The sequence below is a fragment of the Diceros bicornis genome, chromosome X (assembly GCF_020826845.1).
Source record: "Diceros bicornis minor isolate mBicDic1 chromosome X, mDicBic1.mat.cur, whole genome shotgun sequence".
Taxonomy (NCBI): Eukaryota; Metazoa; Chordata; class Mammalia; order Perissodactyla; family Rhinocerotidae; genus Diceros; species Diceros bicornis.
In genome coordinates, this window is record NC_080781.1 from 95230249 (window position 1) to 95250611 (window position 20363).

The 20363-nt window shown below is 42.4% G+C and overlaps 1 pseudogene; it reads left to right on the forward strand.

The window, feature by feature from the left end:
• The first annotated feature begins 6473 nt into the window (after positions 1-6473).
• Positions 6474-13077, forward strand: LOC131400323 (nuclear RNA export factor 2-like; annotated as a pseudogene).
• Positions 13078-20363: the final 7286 nt, after the last annotated feature.

A 20363-nucleotide genomic window follows, 5' to 3' on the forward strand; every position in this document is an offset into this window, starting at 1 on the left:
CTCTAGGACGACATCAAGCACAACATCCATGTTATAGGTGTCCCAGAAGGTGATGAGCGAGACAAAGGGGCAAAGAATATATTTGAACAAATAATAGCTGAAAACATCCCTGACCTAATGAAGGAAATGGACATCCAGGTACAGGAAGCACAGAGAGCACCAAACAAGATAAACCCAAAGAAGCCCACACCAAGGCACATCATAATTAAAATCTCCAGAATTAAAGATAAAGAGAGAATCCTAAAAGCTGCAAGAGAAAGACAAAGTTACATACAAAGGAAACCCTATAAGGCTATCAGCTGACTTCTCAGCAGAAACTTTACAGGCTAGTAGAGAGTGGCATGATATATTTAAAGTGGTAAAAGGAAAAAACCTATAGCCAAGAATACTCTACCCGGCAAGGTTATCATTCAAAATGGAAGGAGAAATAAAAAGTTTCCAAGACAAGCAAAAATTACAGGAGTTTGTCACCAAGAAACAAGTACTACAAGAAATGCTAAAGGCACTGATTTAAGGGGAAAAGAGAAGACCACAAATAGGAAAAATGATCTATTTCCATGATAAGAGGGTAATGGATACAAATGCACAAAAAAGAGGTTAGATATGATATCAAAAACATAAAATGTGGGAGGAGGGGAGTTAAAGAGTAGGGCTTTCAGACAGAGGTCAAACTAAAGAGACCATCAACTTGATATAGCTTGCTATTGTGGGAGATCAAGATTTGGCCATCCTGAAATATATCTCTTTACTTGATTGTTTTCTCTGAGGGACATTTGACGTCCCCCACTAACTGCCTAAAGAATTTGACATGGTGGCTCCTTCCTGGAACAGATCTATCATGATGGCTGTAAAGATAATGTAGGATAGAGGTTACAATAGAAAAGGCACCAACAAGCCCATCTTATCGGAAGTTCTGTCTCTCTGGCCACATTCTCTGGATGGCCCTGTGAGGAGTTGCCAGACAATCATTTACATTTATAAGGGAAATCTCCATTTGTAAAGGTATCTCCCTCTCTGTTTTGGGAAGAGGGGGGGATGGCCTCATTTCTAGAGGCTTATCAATGTGAAAGGTGAGGCCTTAAATCTGCATAATAAACTTACTCTTGTTTACTGTGCTTTAGTGGTAATCTCCTGTAACTGACTCCCCCCACCCCCAACATCCTCCTTTGTCGTTGGCTGAACATGGTATTTAAGACAAGAATTTCTGCTATTGTGTTGAGAAACACAGTGTCCCTGCTTTCTCCCATGTATACATGTTATTAAACATGGTATTATTTTCTCCTGCTAACTTGTCTTGTTAATTATTTGGCCAGCCATAAGAACCTTAAGGAAAAGGGCAGAGGGAGATTCTCCCTCTTCCCCCGACACTGTATACGTAGGTTACTATATATGAACCCCATTGTAATCACAAACCAGAAACCTATAATTAATACACAAAAAAACTAAGAGAAAGGAACCCAAACATAAACTAAATACAGCCATCAAACCACAAGGGAAGAGAGCAAGAGAAGAAGAAAGGAACAGAGAAGAAATACTAAAACACTGAGGAAAAAAAAGTTGAAAAACGGCAGTAAGTACATACTTCTCAATAGCTACTTTAAATGTCAATGGACTAACTGCTCCAATTAAAAGGCACAGGGTGGCTGATTGGATAAAAAAACAAGATCCATATATATGCTGCATACACGAGACACACTTCAGGCCTAAAGACACTCACAAACTGAAAGTGAAGGCATGGAAAAAGATACTCCACGCAAATGACAATGAAAAGAAAGCTGGGGTAGCAATACTCATATCAGACAAAATAGACTTTAAAACAAAAACTGTAACAAGAGACAAAAAAAAGGCACTACAAAATGATCAAGGGAACAATCCAACAAGAGGATATAACACTTGTAAATATCTATGCACCCAACATGGGAGCACCTACATATATAAAGCAACTATTAACAGTCATAAAAGGAGAAATAGACAGTAACACAATAATAGTAGGGGACTTTAACTCTCCACTTACACCAACAGATAAATCATTGAAACAAAAGATCAATAAGTAAACATAAGCCTTATATGACACACTAGAACAGATGGACCTAGTAGATATATACAGAACATTCCATCCAAAAGCCGATGAATGCACATTCTTTTCAAATTCACATGGAACATTCTCCAGGATTGATCACATATTAGGTCACAAAACAAGTCTCCATAAATTTAGGAAGACTGAAATAATACCAAACATCTTTTCTGACCACAGTGGTATGAAACTGGAAATCAACTATAGGTAGAAAATCAGAATAGCCACAAATATGTGGAGATTAAACAAAATGCTACTGGACAGCAATTGGGTCAACAAAGAAATCAAAGGAGAAATCAAAAAATACCTAGAGACAAATGAAAATACGAAATGCCAGAATTTATGGGATACAGCAAAAGCAGTTCTAAGAGGGAAGTTTATAGCAATACAGGCCTATCTCAATAAACAAGAAAAATCTCAAATAAACAATCTAACAATGCACCTAAAGGAACTGGAAAAAGAAGAACAAACAAAGCCCCAAATCAGTAGAAGAAGGGAAATAATACAAATAAGAGCAGAAATAAATGAAATAGAGAAGGAAAAAAAAAAGAAAAAATTAATAAAACCAAGAGCTAGTTCTTTGAAAAGATAAACAAAATTGAAAACATTTAGCTAGACTCACCAAGAAAAAAAGAGAGAAGGCTCAAATAAGTAAAATCAGAAAGGAAAGAGGAGAAACTACAACGGACACCTCAGAAATACAAAAGATTATAATAAAATACTATGGAAAGCTATACGCCAACAAATTCGACAATCTGGAAGAAATGGATAAATTCTTAGAATCATACAACCTTCCAAAACTGAATCAAGAAGAAATAGAGAATTTGAATAGGCCAATCACCAGTAAGGAGATTGCAACAGCAATCAAAAGCTCTCCAAAAATAAAAGTCCAGGACCAGACGGCTTCCCTGGTGAATTCTGCCAAACATTCAAAGAAGACGTAGTATCTATCCTTCTCAAACTCTTCCAAAGAATTGAAGAGGAGAGGAAGCTCCCTAACTCATTATATGAAGACAACATTACCCTGATACCAAAACCAGACAAGGACAACACAAAAAAAGAAAATTACAGACCAATATCACTGATGAACATAGATGCAAAAATCCTCAACAAAATACTAGCAAACTGCATACAACAATACATTAAAAAGATTATACACCATGATCAAGGGGGATTTATTCCAGAGATGCAGGTATGGTTCAACATTCACAAATCAATCAACGTAACACACCACATTAATAAAATGAAGAATAAAAATCACATGATCATCTCAATAGATGCAGAGAAAGTGTTTGACAAGATATAGCATCCAGTTATGATAAAAACTCTGAATAAAATGGGTATCGAAGGAGAGTACTCCAACATAATAAAGGCCATATATGACAAACCCACAGCTAATATCATCCTCAATGGTGAAAAACTGAAAGCTATCCCTCTAAGAACAGGAACCAGACAAGGATGCCCACTCTAACCACTCCTATTTAACATACTATTGGAAGTCCTAGCCAGAGCAATCAGGCAAGAAAAAGAAATAAAAGGGATCCAAACTGGAAAGGAAGAAGTGAAACTCTCACTATTTGCAGATGACATGATGTTAAATATAGAAAACCCTAAAGAATCCACCAAAAAACTTTTAGAAGTAATAAACGAATACAGTAAATTTGCAGGATACAAAATCAACATACAAAAATCAGTTGCATTTCTATACACTAACAACGAAGTAGCAGAAAGAGAAATTAAGAATACCATCCCACTTACAATTGCAACCATAAGAATAAAATACCTAGGAATAAACTTAACCAAAGAGGTGAAAGATCTGTACACTGAAAACTATAAAACGTTGATGACAGAAATTGAAGAAGACACAAAGAAATGGAAAGATATTCGTGTTCTTGGATTGGAAGAATTAACATAGTTAGGATGTCCATGCTTCCTAAAGCAATCTATAGATTCACTGCAATTCCTATCAAAGTTCCAACAACATTTTTCACAGAAATAGAACAAAGAATCCTAAAATTTATATGGAACAAAAAGACCCCGAATAGCCAAAGCAATCCTGAGAAAAAAGAACAAAGCTGAAGGTATCACACTCCCTGATTTCAAAATATACTACAAAGCAAAGCTATAGTAACCAAAACAGCATGGTACTGGCACAAAAACAGACACACAGATCAATGGGATAGAATGGAAAGCCCAGAAATAAACCCACACATCTATGGACAGCTAATCTTCGACAAAGGAGCCAAGAATATACAATAGAGAAAGGAAAGTCTTTTCAACAAATGGTGTTGGGAAAACTGGATAGCCACATGCAAAAAAAATGAAAATAGACGATTACCTTACACCATAGACAAAAATTAACTCCAAATGGATTAAAGACTTGAATGTAAGACCTGAAACCATGAAACTTCTAGAGAAAACATAGGAAGCACAATCTTCAACATCGGTCTTAGCAACATATTTTCAAGCACCATGTCTGACTGGGCAAGAGAAACAATAGAAAAAATAAACAAATGGGACTACATCAAACTAAAAAGCTTCTGCATAGCAAAGGAAACCATCAACAAAACAAAAAGACAACCTAACAATTGGGAGAAGATATTTGCAAACCATACATCCGATGAGGGGTTAATCTCCAAAATATATAAAGAACTCATGCATCTCAACAACAAAAAATCTAACAATCCAATTAAACATGGGCAAAAGACCTGAACAGACATTTCTCCAAAGAAGATCTACAGATGGCCAACAGGCACATGAAAAGATGTTCAACATCTTAACTATCAGGGAAATGCAAATCAAAACTACAATGAGATATCACCTCACTCCCATCATAATGGCTATAATTAACAAGACAAGAAACAGCAAGTGTTGGAGAGGATGTGGAGAGTACACATCTCATGTGTACTCATGAGTACACTGCTGGTGGGAGTGCAAACTGGTGCAGCCACTATTGAAAACAGTATGGAGATTCCTCAAAAAATTAAGATAGAACTACCATATGATCCAGGTATTCCACTGCTGGGTATTTATCCAAAGAAGATGAAAACACCAATGCGTAAAGATACATGCACCTCTGTGTTCATTGCAGCATTATTTACAATAGCCAAGACTTGGAAGCAACCTAAGTACCCATGAAGGGATGAATGGATAAAGAAGATGTGGTATATATACACAATGGAATACGATGAAATCCAGCCATTTGTGGCAACATGGATGTACATTGAGGGTACCATGCTAAGTCAAATAAGTCAGAGGGAGAAGGTCAAATACTGTATGATCTCACTCATTAAGTAGTAGATAAAAACAACAACAAACAGACACATAGAGGCATAGATTGGATTGGTGGTTACCAGAGAGGAATGGGGGATGGAGGAGGAGGGCGAAAGGGATAATTCGGCACATGTGTGTGGTGATGGATTGTAATTAGTATTTGGGTGATGAACATGAGAACATGATGTAATCTATGCAGAAATAGATGTATAATGATGCACACCTGACATTTATACAATGTTATAAACCAATGTTACCACAATCAAAAAATAAAAATAAATAAAACAATGTATTTACAATGCATATTTGTAAGTCTGTCTTTTTATAAATGGGATATATATAATAATTAGGATATCTAAATATACTTTTAAGTACTTAATATTCTGTAATTAGGAAAATTTGTTGAGAGAAACACTTGAAAATATCTAATAACCAACTGAGAAAAATTCTACATATATTTATTGTTTTAGAAAAATGTTCATACTCTATTGTTTTGTAAAAAAAAAAAAAAGACTACAACTCTTGACATGACAGTTTATCTGTGTATGTGTGTGTGTTTCTGTCTTATGCTTTCCTCACCTCAAATGTCCACATAGTCTCATATGAAGATTTCTCTTTATCTCACTCAGGGGCTAGGCTTCCCCTCTGAGGGCATAGAGTTCAGGAAGAGATTGCTGTCAGGGAGGATGGAAAATTCCAGAAAGTTCTGGCTGCTGCACTGGAGCCCAGATCTTTACCTCATTCCCTCCCCCTATCAAAGCCTTCTGGTCTGAGACTTTCAGAGCTATAATTCTGGCTCTGACCACCAGGGGACATATATCAACACTGAATACATTTATTTTCAGGGAAAAGGCACGACTTTTTCCCCCCTACTCTCATTCCAGTGACCCACTAAACTCTGTTTGCTATTTTCTTTATATTTTTTAGGTTTGTTTTATGTGATCTTTCTGGGACGTGCTGAAGTTATTTCCTGACATGTGGCTATTTTCAATCCTTTGTATTACTTTATCCTAACTTAAGAAAATCCCATATATTGCAGCAAGAGTTTATTAAAGCTATGCATGGTGGGATCGTCTGTATTTCATCGTCTCTTTTCCCAGTCTCTTTTTTTCCCTGTATCATCCGAATGACCTCATACAAGATCCTGTACCCCAGTAAGCATCAGCAACCTCAGAAAGGACAAGGAGCTGATGATTCAGAGTCCCCTCATGAGAAATACATGAAGGAAGAGAATGCAGTGGGCCCGGATTCTGGCCTGCAGTAGGCCTTTGGAGCTCCCTGGATTTATAGTTAAAAGTACTTGGGACCCAAGCTTCTTTTAACAGTAGTTGGCCTCCTCTGCAGGGGTGCCTCAATTGGAAATGACTCCCTGAGTGTTACGCTGGTAGCTAACTTAGGGGGCAGTAAGAACAGGAAGTTTAAAGTTTTCTCTGGCCACCAGGACTCTCCTCTCTGTGCCTTTGGGGAAAGGACATTCTGCAAGGACTCCATCTTACTTACGTGGCCTTGATAAGGTTTTAGGGCCTGCTCTCACCTTCCTCAACAACCTTCCTCAGATCTGCCATAAACTCCCAGCTCCAGACTCCACAGCTTCTCCTCACAAACCCCATGTGAGGATTGTGTGACAGGTTACTGCTTTCAGGCCACATCATGGGTGAGTTGGTCAGCATGAGGCCTTGGCCTCAGATCCTCACAGGGCCAGAGCGATTCTGGGCCCCCTCCCCCTCCCCCACCCCAACCCACAAGATACCAGGCTGACTCCCCTTTAGATGGAGGGGAGTGAGGGTCCAGGCTGACTATTTTCCACTCCCTTGAGGAAATGAGCCAAGTGGTTCCTGAGACGTCAGTCCTGGTTCCACATGGAAAACCTCCCCTCTTGTGGCTATGGTCATGACTGAGCTGAGAAGTTCCCCTTGGTTGAGGGGAAAGGCCTGTGTCACGTGATCTTCTCTGGTCCAGAATTTGGGGATTAGGGAGGGTCACCTGGGGTGAGGGGTATTCAAAACTAACATTCTTGTAGTTAACTATATCATTATTCCTTTTTCTCCAACTTGGCTGAGTGAGGAATACTAGAACTGATTGGTGATTGAGCAAACTGTATTATAGCCCTGGTATCTGTGGAGCAAAACTGTATAAAAGACTTTCTTAGGGCCAGCCCCGTGGCTTAGCGGTTAAGTGCGTGCGCTTCCCTGCTGGCGGTCCGGGGTTCAGATCTCGGGCACACACTGATGCACCGCTTCTCCGGCCATGCTGAGGCCGCGTCCCACATACAGCAACTAGAAGGATGTGCAGCTATGACATACAACTATCTACTGGGGCTTTGGGGGAAAAAAAATAAATAAAAAAAAATAAAAAGACTTTCTTAGCATTCATGGACTCCTTCCTTCTCTGCACTTCACCATAGCATTCCTATGTCCTTCAGCCCTACCGTAGGAGAGGCAAGTGGTGTTATGGAAACCAGATCCACACTATTATGGACATGTAGAATGCACCCAGAGAGAGAAATGGAGGAGAAAGGGCAGCATGGAACCCTAGGGAGCTGGTTTAAGGTTCCCTCCTCCCAGCCTCCTGGAGACTTGATGACCCGTGGTATGGAAAGGGTAAGAATCCTAGAAACAGCGTGGCTGCCTCCCTGCAGATCCATGAAGAGAACATGCCCAAGGTGAGGACTTGGGCCCATTGATGGTGAGGGTGGGAGAGATTACATAGAAGAGGCAGATTGGTCTCAGATATCCCCTATTGAGGTCCTCACTCTCTTTCCTCATCATAGCTTTTGTCCTTGACCCTGAGCAACATGAAACCCTACCAGCTGGATGGCCTGTCCACCACTTTGCAGAATGCCTCCCACATCAAGAACTTAAACCTCTCCAACAACGAGGTAAGGTTCGATACCCAGATCCTTCTTTGAAGGGAAAGTGGGAGGGCTCGTGGGAGGGCCCATGGAATGGTGACAAGAGGCAGGGAAGTGGATTTGTTAGAAAAGGAAAGGACTGGGGTGCAGGGTCATCCTGGATCTCTTTCTCTGGTCCACGTTGTTCCTCCTCATAATCACAGGTGAAGTCTGCAGGGAAGTTGGACAAGGGCAAAGGGCGAGAGCCAGAGGAAATGTGTGCGAACAGAACCCCCCTGTGCACCACCTTCCCAGATAAATCAACCAACATAAGGTCAATTGTACCCTCTGTTGCCCCCTAGGAGCCTGAGCTACCCATAACAGTGACTGTTTGCAGGACGCAGCAGTCCTGTTCCTCTGAGAGGACCACAGGCCCTACACTTTCCTCTCTGTGTCCCTCACCTGTATTTAGAGATCTCCTTTCCTTCCTCTGACCTGCTCACTTGTTTGCCTGGTTTGGATCTGTTGCACCTCTTTGCACCAAGCCTTCTAGGGCATGCTTTCCCAAGAATATGCTCCAGGAAGCAGGGTTCCTCGTCCTCACCAAGACCAAGGGTATCCAGCCTTGTGCAATATGCTGGTGCCCTGACTGAGAAGGCTCCTCCAGTCCAGGGCCTCATTCTGAGGCAGTCCTTCCTACTCTGTGCTGAGATGGGGCTTCCCTTTCCTGTCTGAGTAAGGCCCTCTTTCCCTTGTTCCAAAAGTGTTCCCCTACCGGTCCAGGCTGACAAGCGGCCTTTCCTGTCTTATGATGAAGGCTGAGGCCCTGGATGGCTGCCATCATGACATCCATTCTTCTGGCCCAATGCCAGGAGCTAGGCATGCTTTGGGGTTAAACCTAAGAAGTCAGCCACTGCCAGCATGGAGAGGGCTTCCTGAGGTAAGAGTGGAGGGCAGAGGGCAGAGGTGGTTGAGGAGAGAGAAGGAGAGGCCTCTGAGGGGCACTGCCCCTCCCTCCATCCACACATCACATCATCCTGCTTGGTCCTTCAGAGAAGCCATGGGTCACCCAAGATGGATGTGATTCCTCAGACAAGGAATCGACTAAGGCAGGTACAGGTGCACAGGGGCCATGAGGAGAGAAGGCAGTGATCATAAGAGGAGGCCACAGACCCACAACCCCATTTGGAGCTGGGGCCTGACCCTTGACTCATTCTGAGGAAGGTCTCCTGCCCCCGGGGCTCCTCCATTTCCCATTCCCAGCTCGAACTGAGCTCACACAGGTGACAAAGTGTCAACCAGTATCCAATGGGCCCCAAACCCAACAAGGACATATTTTCCATTTCTACCTTGGGTCCAGGGCCAGCCAGGGCAGATGAAGGAAAGGGCTGCAGCAGGGAAGACATTATCCCTTTCTTCTCTCTTCTTCTTGGCAGAATGGCAGAGCATCTTTCCCTTCACTTTTCTTCCTCTCTCTCCCTTGTCTCTACTCCCCTGTGTCTCTCTCATCTCTCTCCTCCTACTTCCATTCCCTCTCTGTCCTTATCCCCTCCCTTTCCCTCCCTGCCTCCTGAGCCTAGCCTCACTCACCTCCCTGCCCCAGCATACTTGGCCATCTATGGGGGGTGTCTTGGTCTTGGCAGAATGCTAGAACCCCACTGAGGTAGCAGAGCCCTGGCCTCCCACCCCATTCCCACTTCTCTCTGGAGCTTTCAGTGGGGACTTGGAGGAAGGAAGGGAGGCAGGGAGGAGAAGGAAGGCCTGGAGCCTGGGATCCAAATGCTATGTTGTGCATGGGAAAGGAGTCAGAGCACTCTAGATGAGAGCTACCAAGGAAGAAGGAGAGGGAGGGAGGGAGGGAGAGAGAGAGGGAGGGAATAGAGGGAGAGAGGGAGGGAATATGAATGTGAAGGTGTGGAGAGAGATGAAGAGACTATAACTTTCAGACAGACCATATGGCAGATGCTCAGTGCTCATCAGGGAAGTGGACCAAAAACCCTTGAAATCAGAGGCTGAGGTGGCCAAAGGGGGCTTCTGGATGGGCAGAAGACTGTTTATGGTATCAGTGTTTTAAATCAAAGGAAGCGTTGCAGCCCCGAACTATCAACCACTTCTTTCTATTTTTGCTTTTGGACAGTGCCATCAAGGAATATTTTCCTGACTTGTTACGCCTGGTAAGTGCCTAGGTTCATCATTGTCTGTTACTCACATTGATGACCTCCACACTTGCCCTCAAACCCTTTAGGTCTCGCCTAGATTGTATGCTTGCATCAGACTCTTATCCACTTTAGGGGACATGGACTCCTGAAAAAGACGTGAATATATTCTCTGCAAAAATGTCCATACAAACAGACACACGTTGCATATAATAGTAGAGACTTCCAGGACCTCATGATGAAGACGCCCACTGTAATCTTGCCCATGGAATTTCCAGGGCCCTTTCACACGTGACCTCTGACCCTCACCCTCTCTTGGGCCCATCCTTTTCTCTGATCATCCAGGGCCACCTTGCTGATCTGCACTGCTGACTTCCTCTTCCCTTCTCCAGGATGGCCAGGAGTTACTCCAACCAATTATCGTTGACATTGACACCCCCTACTTAATAAAAGCCCTGCAAGGTGAGGAAGAAGGATCAAACAACATGTGAGGTATTACAAGGGAGGCTTTATCAGCCACATGGTCTCAAATGTCTTTTGATTCCAGGAAAGCTATAAAGGTTGCGAGACCCTGAAGAATCTAGTCCTGCAATTCTTGCAGGAGTAAGTACTCCTGGGACCACAAGGAATGGGGAACGCTGGGACGGGCTGGGCCACCCAAGCACAGGTCTGCTTGTGGGAATGTTCAAGTCTCATTTGAGGTCCAGACCACAGAGATAGACTGTCTTCATTGCTCCCTGACAGGTATTATTTGGTTTATGACTCTGGAGACCGACAGAGTCTTGTCGGTGCTTACCACGACGAGGCCTGCTTCTCCCTGACCATTCCCTTCAACCCCGAGGATGCAGCCCCGTGAGTATCACAGCTCAGACTCTGCTCCTGGGCTCTGTGGCTCCCCAGCAGACACAGGCCAGCTCCTGGAAATACCCACACTGGACAGACCACCACCTCCTGTTCCTCTTTCTCTCCTAGAAGCAGCTTGTGCGAGTACTTCAAGGATAACAGGAATATAAAGAAGCTCAAAGACTCCTGTGCGTGTGTGATGGGGAAGACTGGGCAGGGAAAGGGGGCATGGATGGGTCAGTCATAGGACACAGGGTGTGGTAGCCCCTGACCTTCGCTGTCCTCCCCTCACAGACCAGCGGGTTCAGCTGCTGAAACACACAAAAGATGCCATCGTGCGCTCCCTCTGTGTGTTGCCCAAAACTCAGCATGACTTCAGCTCCTTCTTGGTGGACATGTGGCTCCAGACGGTGAGCACCTGCTTCCTCCCTCAGGCAGGCCCAGAAAGCCTCAGGTGTGTAGGGGTTTAGGTGGTGACTGAGCACCTGGGCTCTTCCTTTTCAGGAAAGGATGCTCTGCTTCTCTGTCAATGGGGTGTTCAAGGAAGGTGAGTGTGTGTGTAGTCCCCACTCCAGATGCCCCACTGCTCCCTCCCCCTGGCTGGGCTCCCTCTCAGAACTCTCTCAGCTTCCCTGATCTCTTCCCCTCTCTTCCTATTCCCTCTGTGTTCTTCGGTCCCCACTCTGCCTCCAAACCATCGTGGTCTGACCTGCCTCCATGCCTGTCTACCCCTCACAGCTCAGGCATTAGGGAGACAGGCTGTGGAGTCTGATGGCTCTCATCCCAGATCCTTACTCTGAGAACTTGGGCCGGTTACTTAACCTCTCATTTTCCTCATTTGCAAAACGGGGCTAATAATACCCACCTCTTGGGTAGCTGTGAAAAATGAATCGAATGAACTTGTAAAGTGGTAGTCACAGAGCCCGGCACATAGTAGGGTCCCTGTCATTGGGAGCAGATTGTTCCTATTGTTGCCCTCCCCATTCCCAACACCCTGACTCCCAGTGAACAACTGTATCCTTCAGCACGAGTGTCAAGTCTGACCCTGACAGGGCAACACTGTGTGAGCATGTAAAGCATGTGCGACTCTAAGGAGGTATTGTTGTATGTTGTTTGTTTTTGATGTGGTAGGAGAGTCTCAGAGTTCTGTCCGTTCCTTCACACAGACCTTCATCACTATCCCTGCCAGCAATTCCAGGTGAGTGCTGTGTTATGAGTGGGAACACCCATCCCAGCCTGGACTCAGGGGTGTGGGAATGTGGTGGTGCAGACCTCGGGGTTTTCTCAAACTGTGGAAAGCCAACAGGTAGATCCAAGGAGTAGTCTAGCCTAGTGATTAGGAGCATGGGCTCTGGAGTTGGAATATCAGGCTCTTTTACTGACCCCAACACTCACTAGCTGTGTGACCTTGTTCAAGTCACATGAGCTCTCCAGGACTCACTGTCTTCTTCTGAAAATAAGGCGAGACTGTCAACTCCCTTTGCTGGGTACAGAGTAAAGAGAATATAACACCATCACTGGGTGAAGCTGGTAGACAATCTCTACAAAGATGGGCGTTGTGGGAGGGACAGAGGTACCAGCCAAGGAATCTTGGGGGCAGGCACAGTAGGGGTATGGAAGGAATCTGGTTGTTGGGTGGTAGTGGAAGCAGGATTGTTGTTGGGGGTGTGGGGTTGTCCATCAGTCCATTTGTCCAAGGGCTCATTTTCCTCTAGTCTATGCATCATGAATGATGAGCTTTTTGTGAGGACACCATCCCCAACAAGACCCAGAGCACCTTCTCTATCCAGGTTCCCACATCCTTCTCCAGCTCCGTGCCCACCCTCTCCCAGGAGCAGCAGGAAATGGTACAGGCTTTCTCCCCCCAGTCTGGAATGAACCTTCAGTGGTCTCAGAAGTGAGTGCTGGGTGTGCATGGGGATAGGAGGGAGCTGGGAGGAGCAGAGGAGCGAATAGTGGAAATTTGCAGGTAGTGATTTTACATCTATTTATTTTTTTCATACAAAAGTTCTCATGTAAAATTTTTTCTAATTTTATACTAATATATTTAAATGTGTTATAGAACTTGTTTTTACCACCATACATGCCGTTTTGAAACCTCTTTTTTTATTTATTGTTAGCACCAGCATAGTTTCTTCTCAGTATATATTAGACTGCCTCGTTCCTTCTAAGATCTGTATATTAAACAATTGAATTCCAGTAGGCTATAAGCTATTATTGATAGAAATTTCCTTTTCACTACTTTTTCAGCATTACATGCAGTGCCACCTGCTCATTCTGGTACATACATCTTTGTAAGCTTGGAGGTTTGTTTCTGTAGCATAGATTTAGCAGTGACATTGTGTGGTCAAAGTGTCTCCACTTTGGTCCTAAGGGAGGTCTTCTGTCCCCCCTCACCACAGTTGCTTTCAGTACAATGACTAGACTATGTCGGAACTACAAAATTCTTTACTTATCAAAAAGCTAAGTATGAGAATTCAGAGATATAAGGAAATGGGTCTTTACCTTTTCAGGAAGACTAAGTTGGCCTGGGGATGAAACTTGGGGCTCCTGGCTCTGCTGACATCCCAATTCTCTCTCTCTACTCTCTCCAGATGAAGGGCAAGATCCCAGAGAAGGCCTTCATGCAGTGACCTTGGATCTTGAAAACAAAGTCCTGTAAAGGAGCGCTTAGATGTTCTCATTTTCATCCTCATTGTATTTGTTATATCTTTCCTCCAACCTGAGGCCACATCCATGGCTAAGGTTGCAGCCCGGCCGACCAAAAAGCCAAAGTTTACCTTGTAAGTCTGCCAGTTGTTCTGTGTTTTTCCTACTCATGGTCCTTGTTTATTTGCATATTAAAAAGTGACATGGCACATTGTATATTGTGTGTCTTGGATTGCTCTTCCTCTGCCTCAGCCATGAGCCAAAGAGCCAGGACCAAAAGGTCCTGTCTCCCCCTTCATCCCTGGAAGTCTCTAGGATTTATATCAGGCCTCCATAGTGCTTGAAAATTATAGAGTAGGGACTCAATTCCTGGACTACCCTAAAATCCAAACTTTGCTCCCTGTATCCTGATTATCTTCTCTCCACCACTTCACAGTAACTCACAAGCTGTGACCCTTGCAACGCTCACATCTATAAACAAACTTAACATCTTTATATTTATGGTAGTATGTATGAATTTCTTAATCATTTAACAAATTTAAAATGAAGCTAACATTTTTATTAGGTTCTTATCTTATTTTTAATATGTCACTGGCAAAGTTTTTAATGTTGTGTACCTAACCCTATTTGTCCCACAAGCCCTGTGTTGTTCTTTAACTTTTTATTTTGAAATAATTATTGATTCAAAAAAGTTGCAAAAAAATGTGCAGGGAGGTCATGTATACCCTTCACTCACCTTCTCCCAATGATAATATCTTACATTACTATAGTACAATATCCAAACCAGGAAATGGGTATTGGTACAGTCCACAGAGCTTACTGATATTTTACCAGTTTTACATGCACTCATTTGTGTGTTAGAGTGTCTCTGTGTGTATATAATTCCATGCACTTTTACCAGCTATGTAGCTTCTGTGACTATCACCACAAACAAGGTACAAAACTTTTCCACTACCACAAGTTTCCCTCATGCTACCCTTTATAGCCACACCTACCTTCTCCCTGGCCCCACATCCTTAACATCTGTCAAACACTATTGTAATTTCAAAAACGTCACATAAATAAAATCATATAGTATATAACCTTTCGGAATGGATTTCTTTCACTCAGCAGAATATCCCTGAGATCCATCCAAGTTGTTAAGTGTATTGATAGTCTGTTCCTTTTTATTACTGAATAGTATTCCATGGAATGGATGTACCACAGTTTGTTTAACCATTCACCTATTGAAGGACATCTAGGCTGTGTCCACTTTGTAACTATTATGAATAAAACTGTTATGAACATTCGTTTACAGGTTTGTTTGTGTTTGTTTTGTTTTCTTTTCTTTTGATGAGGAAGACTGGCCCTGAGCTAACATCTGTTGCCAATCTTCCTCTTTTTGCTTGAGGAAGATTTGCCCTGAGCTAACATCTGTGCCAATCTTCCTCCATTTTGTATGTGGGTCACTGCCACAGCCTGGCTGATGAGTGGTGTAGATCCGCACCTGGGATCTGAACCCATGAACCAGGGCCGCCAAAGCAGAGCACGTGAACTTAACCACTAGGCCACGGGGCCGGTCCATGTAGAGGTTTTTGTGTGAATATAAATTTTCATTTCTCTGGGTAAATTACTCAGAGCACAATTTCTTTATCATATGGTAATTCCATGTTTAGTTTTGAAAGAAACTGCCAAATTGTTTTCTAGAGTGCCTGTAACATTTTGGATTACCATTAGCAATGTATGAGTGACTCAGTTTATTCATAGTCTTGCCTTTCATTTGGTGTTGTCACTATTTTTTTAGCCATTCTGATAGGTGTGTATAATACTTAATTGTGCTTTTAATTTGCATTTTCATGATGGCTAAAGATGTTAAACATCTTTTCATGTGCCTATTTGCCATCAGTAAAATGTCTGTTCATGTCTTTTGCCCATTTTCTAATTGGATTAAGAGGCCTGAAGGTATCTCTAAAGAGCTGCCCTGGCTCAGGCTAACAGGCAGAATAAGAGACTGTGAGGCCCCTTGAGACTCACTTTTCTTGGCAGGGAGGGCAGAAGTGGGTCTGAAGCTGCTTAATGTGCCTAAATTAGGACTGATCTTGGATTTGAAATAGGACTAAGAGGTGAGGGAATTTCTGGGTCCATCTGTGTGGATCTGCATAGAGCAGAAAAAGAAGGGAGATGTGAGGATGGGTAAAAATAGTGAAAGGAGGGAGATATGGGGGAAAATGCTTTTTAAGTAATACTACATTCATCACTCTCATCCTGCTCTATATGATACAAAAAAACTATTCTCCTAGATCTGTTGCATTCAACTTTGAATATCCATTAGAATCCCCTCCAATGCTCAGACTCAACCAACTGAATCAGAATCCTTAAGGGTAGGTCCAGTTGTCAGTATCTTTAAAGTTCCTCAGTTGATTCTAATGAGCTGTCAAAATTGAAAACCTTATCTGATGGCATATTAGTTTGCTAGGGCTGCCATAACAAGATACCACGGACTGAGTGGCTTAAACAACAGAAATTTATTTCCTCACAATCTGGAGGCTAGAAGTCCAAGATCAAGATGTCAGCAGGTTTGGCTTCGTCTGAGGCCTCTCTCCTTGGCCTGCAGATGGCTGCCCTGTTGCTTCTTCTTCACATGGTCGTCCCTCTGTGCATATGCACTCCTGATATCTCTCTGTGTGTCCTAAACTCCTCTTCTTGTAAGGACACCAATCAGATTGGACTAGGCCCCACCCTAATGGCCTCATTTTAACTTAATCACCTTTTTAAAGGCCCTATCTTCAAACACAGTCACATTCTGAGGTACTGGGGGTTAGAGCTTCAACATATGAATTTGGGAGGGACACAATTTAGTCCACAACAGATGATGTGAGAAATATCTTGGTCTGAGAAATTCAGCTCCCTTTTAGTTCCCTTCCTGGAACTACCACACAACACTTCTGCAATTACCTCATTAGGCAGAAGTTTGTCATGTGGCCACACCTGGCTGCAAAGGAGGCTACAGGTGTGGTATTTTACTGGGAACATCACTGTCCCATATAAATTTTGGATTCTCTTATTAAGAAATAAGGAAAATTGGTATAGAATATATGCTACACTTTTACACCCAAGGCATCTAGAAGCACTCCCTCAATTACTGTGTTCTTTCTACCCAATTTTCTAGCCATAATTTTCATGGGTTCAGACAAAACTTCTGCTTCAGAGACACCTGAGCTAGCCCTCCCATCCTCTCAAATCCTCTGTCCCAGACTCTGCCTAGCTCATCACAATCTAGCATGCATATGTTTAATCCATGTCATTCATTTATTCATTCAACAAATATTTATTGGTTACCAACACTATGAGAGGTACTTTGATAAGCACTGGATGTAAAACAGAGAAACTGACAGACATAGTCCGTAAGTTCTCATGGAGCTTACATTCTAAAAGGGTTGATATACTCAAGAATTAAGTGCTATTAGGAAAATAATATGGAGAAATGTGATAGAGAATGACTAGAGTGGGGAGGTCAGGGAAGGATTTTCTGAAGAAGTGACTTTGATCTGATACTCAAATAGCAAGAAGTAGTCAGCAGTGGGAAGATAATAGGAGCTGAGCACTCTAGGCAGAGGGAACAGCAAGAAGAAAGGCCCTAAGTTATGAACAAGCCTGGCATGTTTAGGAAAGAGCTTGGATGCCAGTGTGCATTAGGAGGACAGTGTTAGCAAATGAGGTTAGAGTGGTAGGAGGGGCCAGATCACAGAAGGCCTTGTGAGCCATGGTAAGAACTCCAGGTTTTGCTCTTATTATGATGGAGCTATTGGGGCACTTCAAGAAAGGAAGGGATATTGTTATAATCTACTTTATTAAAACTCACTCTGAATGTTCTTTTGAGAACAGACAAAAATAGAGCAACAGTAGAGAAGAGGAGATGAATTAGGAGGCTACTACAAACATGAGCCTGAGAGCTTACAGTGGCATGGACCAAGGTCTTAGTAACGGATGGGGTGAGAAGGAGTTTGAAGGAGTTTAAAATAAGATGTACTCTGGAAGTACTGAAATTGCTGATGAAGTCTATGTTTGTGGTGAAGGATAGAAAGGAATCAAGTGTGTCTCTTGGAATGTGGATCTTTGCAACTGTCGGTTCCACATATGAGCAGGAAGCAGCTCTAGATTCTGGAAGAGATACAAAGATATTTTAAAAATTACTGAGCTATAATTTATGTTCAATATAATGCATCCATTTTAGATGTATAATTTGGTAAGTTTGGATAAAGGCATTCACACATATAACCTCTACAATCAACATATAGAACATTGATATAAAGGCTTTTAAGATCCCTATCACTTTCTTCATGAAACTCATCATGTTAGAAAGAAATGCACCAATCCAGAGGGGAAGGGGGGAGGGAGGAGGGCGAAAGGGATAATTAGGCACATGTGTGTGGTGATGGGTTATAATTAGTATTTGGGTGGTGAACATGATGTAATCTATGCAGAAGTAGAAGTATAATGATGTATACCTGAAATTTATACAATGTTATAAACCAAAGTTACTGCAATAAACAAAAAATTAAAAAATAAATAAATAAATAAAATAAGTGGCAGATTACAAATTATAATTAATGAATATTAAAATTTAAATCAAATTATTTAAAGTTGAAATTTTTATTTTTTGAGATTTTAATTAAACATTATTAAAGATTTGTAAAAATAAAAAAAAGAAAGAAATGCATACACATGAGTTAGAGAAAGCTATAAGGAAATAAAGGATTAGTTTTAATTATTGGAACAGTTTTTGAAGGTTGCAGCTTTGGTGAGGATATCCATGGGGAAATACCTGGTTCTAATGCAAATACATTTGGGGCAGGAGGCTTGCCATCAACATAGAAGGTCAAGGGAGAAGTCAGACCACAGCACCACAAGACTTTCTTGTCCTAAAATATCGTACTAATATGAAATGTCCATAATTAATCACCACTTTGTCTCAAAATATTTGAAATTATCTTTGAAGTATGAGTAATAAAATGCACACAAATTTCCCAAGAGAGATGTCTTTGGGATCTGTAGAAAGCCAGCACTCCACTAACATATGCACATGGAGTCATTTATAAGATTTTCTGGCTACCACCTCATTAGAGGATAGGGAACTCCAGGACAAAAGAGGAACTAGCAAAGCAAGTATTTGATACCCTCTCAACTCTTCTATTTTTTTTTAGCATGACAAGAGAGATATTTTCTTCCTTTAGGATATCTTAAATCACTTCACGGTGGCAAACTCTATCAGGAAGCATGTGACATTTGTTTTAATTCAGAGAAAAAGAGAATTTTATTTGGAGCATGAGTTTATCTAGGGATTGGGGGAAGCCCTAGCAACTGGTGGGGAGGGGGTATACACAAACTCCATGGGGTGATCAATTTTTAATATCTATGTTTATTCACATTGATGGGAACACATACAAAGTGGCTGTCGTGGGAGAGATGGAGGTTATGCCTGGACTTAATAGTATGGGCCTTGACTTATCTAAGTGGATATAGCTTTGCTACTGTTGAATATCCAACTTTCCAGCAACAGAAACCAATGTTGAGCCCCAAATATGGGGACTAGTTGAATAGATTGGGTCTTTTCACCCTGAAAAGGCCAATGATTCTTTTGAGAGGAATATATACCTAGTCCAGGTAATTGTTTGCCTGCAGGGCCTCAGCCATCACCTCTATCCAAGAGCATATAGAGTGTTTGATTCACTGTTATGGGATTCCCAGAAAACGTATCAGACAAGGAGACCCACTTTATAGCAACAATGTGTGGAAATGGACCCATAAACATGGAATCCACTGGTCATATGGCATTTTACACCAACCAGAAGCTGCCGCCTAATAGAGGATTGGAACCGATTGCTGAAGGCCTAGGTGAAATTCTGTTTGGAGGCAATATTTTAGTAACATTGGAAATCATCCTCTAGGACTCAGTATAAACCATGAGTAAAAGACTTTTGTATGGTTCTGGTCCTCAAAAGGAATAATACATAGATCTGGGAAACAAGGAGTGTAAGCAGAAGTGACCTCACTTGCCATCATTACAATTGACTCAGTTGGAGAAATTTGAATGCCTGGCTCCTAGAACTCTGGGCCACTGATTTATAAGCTACAAATGCCACTTGTGCACTTTGTCCTCCTTGTGCACATCAACAATCCTGCAGAAAGAGGAATCACCATCTTGGCAGAAGTAATTGACTCTGATCATGAGAAGAGGGTAGGGATATTATTACACACTGAGGGCAGGGAGAAATATGTTTGGCTCCCAAATGATGCATTGAGTGCTTCTTGGTACTCCCCTTCCCACTTTTGACAGTGAAAGGACAAGGCAGAAACCCAGGCCAGGGAAAGGTAAGGTGACCAGGGATGAAGGTCTAAATAATGCCACTCATAACCCATTAAAACCATTAGACTTGGGCCTGGCCCCGTGGTGAAGTGGGCTAAAGTTCCATGCACTCTGCTTCGTTGGCTTGGGTTCTCAGGTTCGGATCCCGGGTGCAGACCTACTACACTCACCAGCCATACTGTGGCAGTGTCC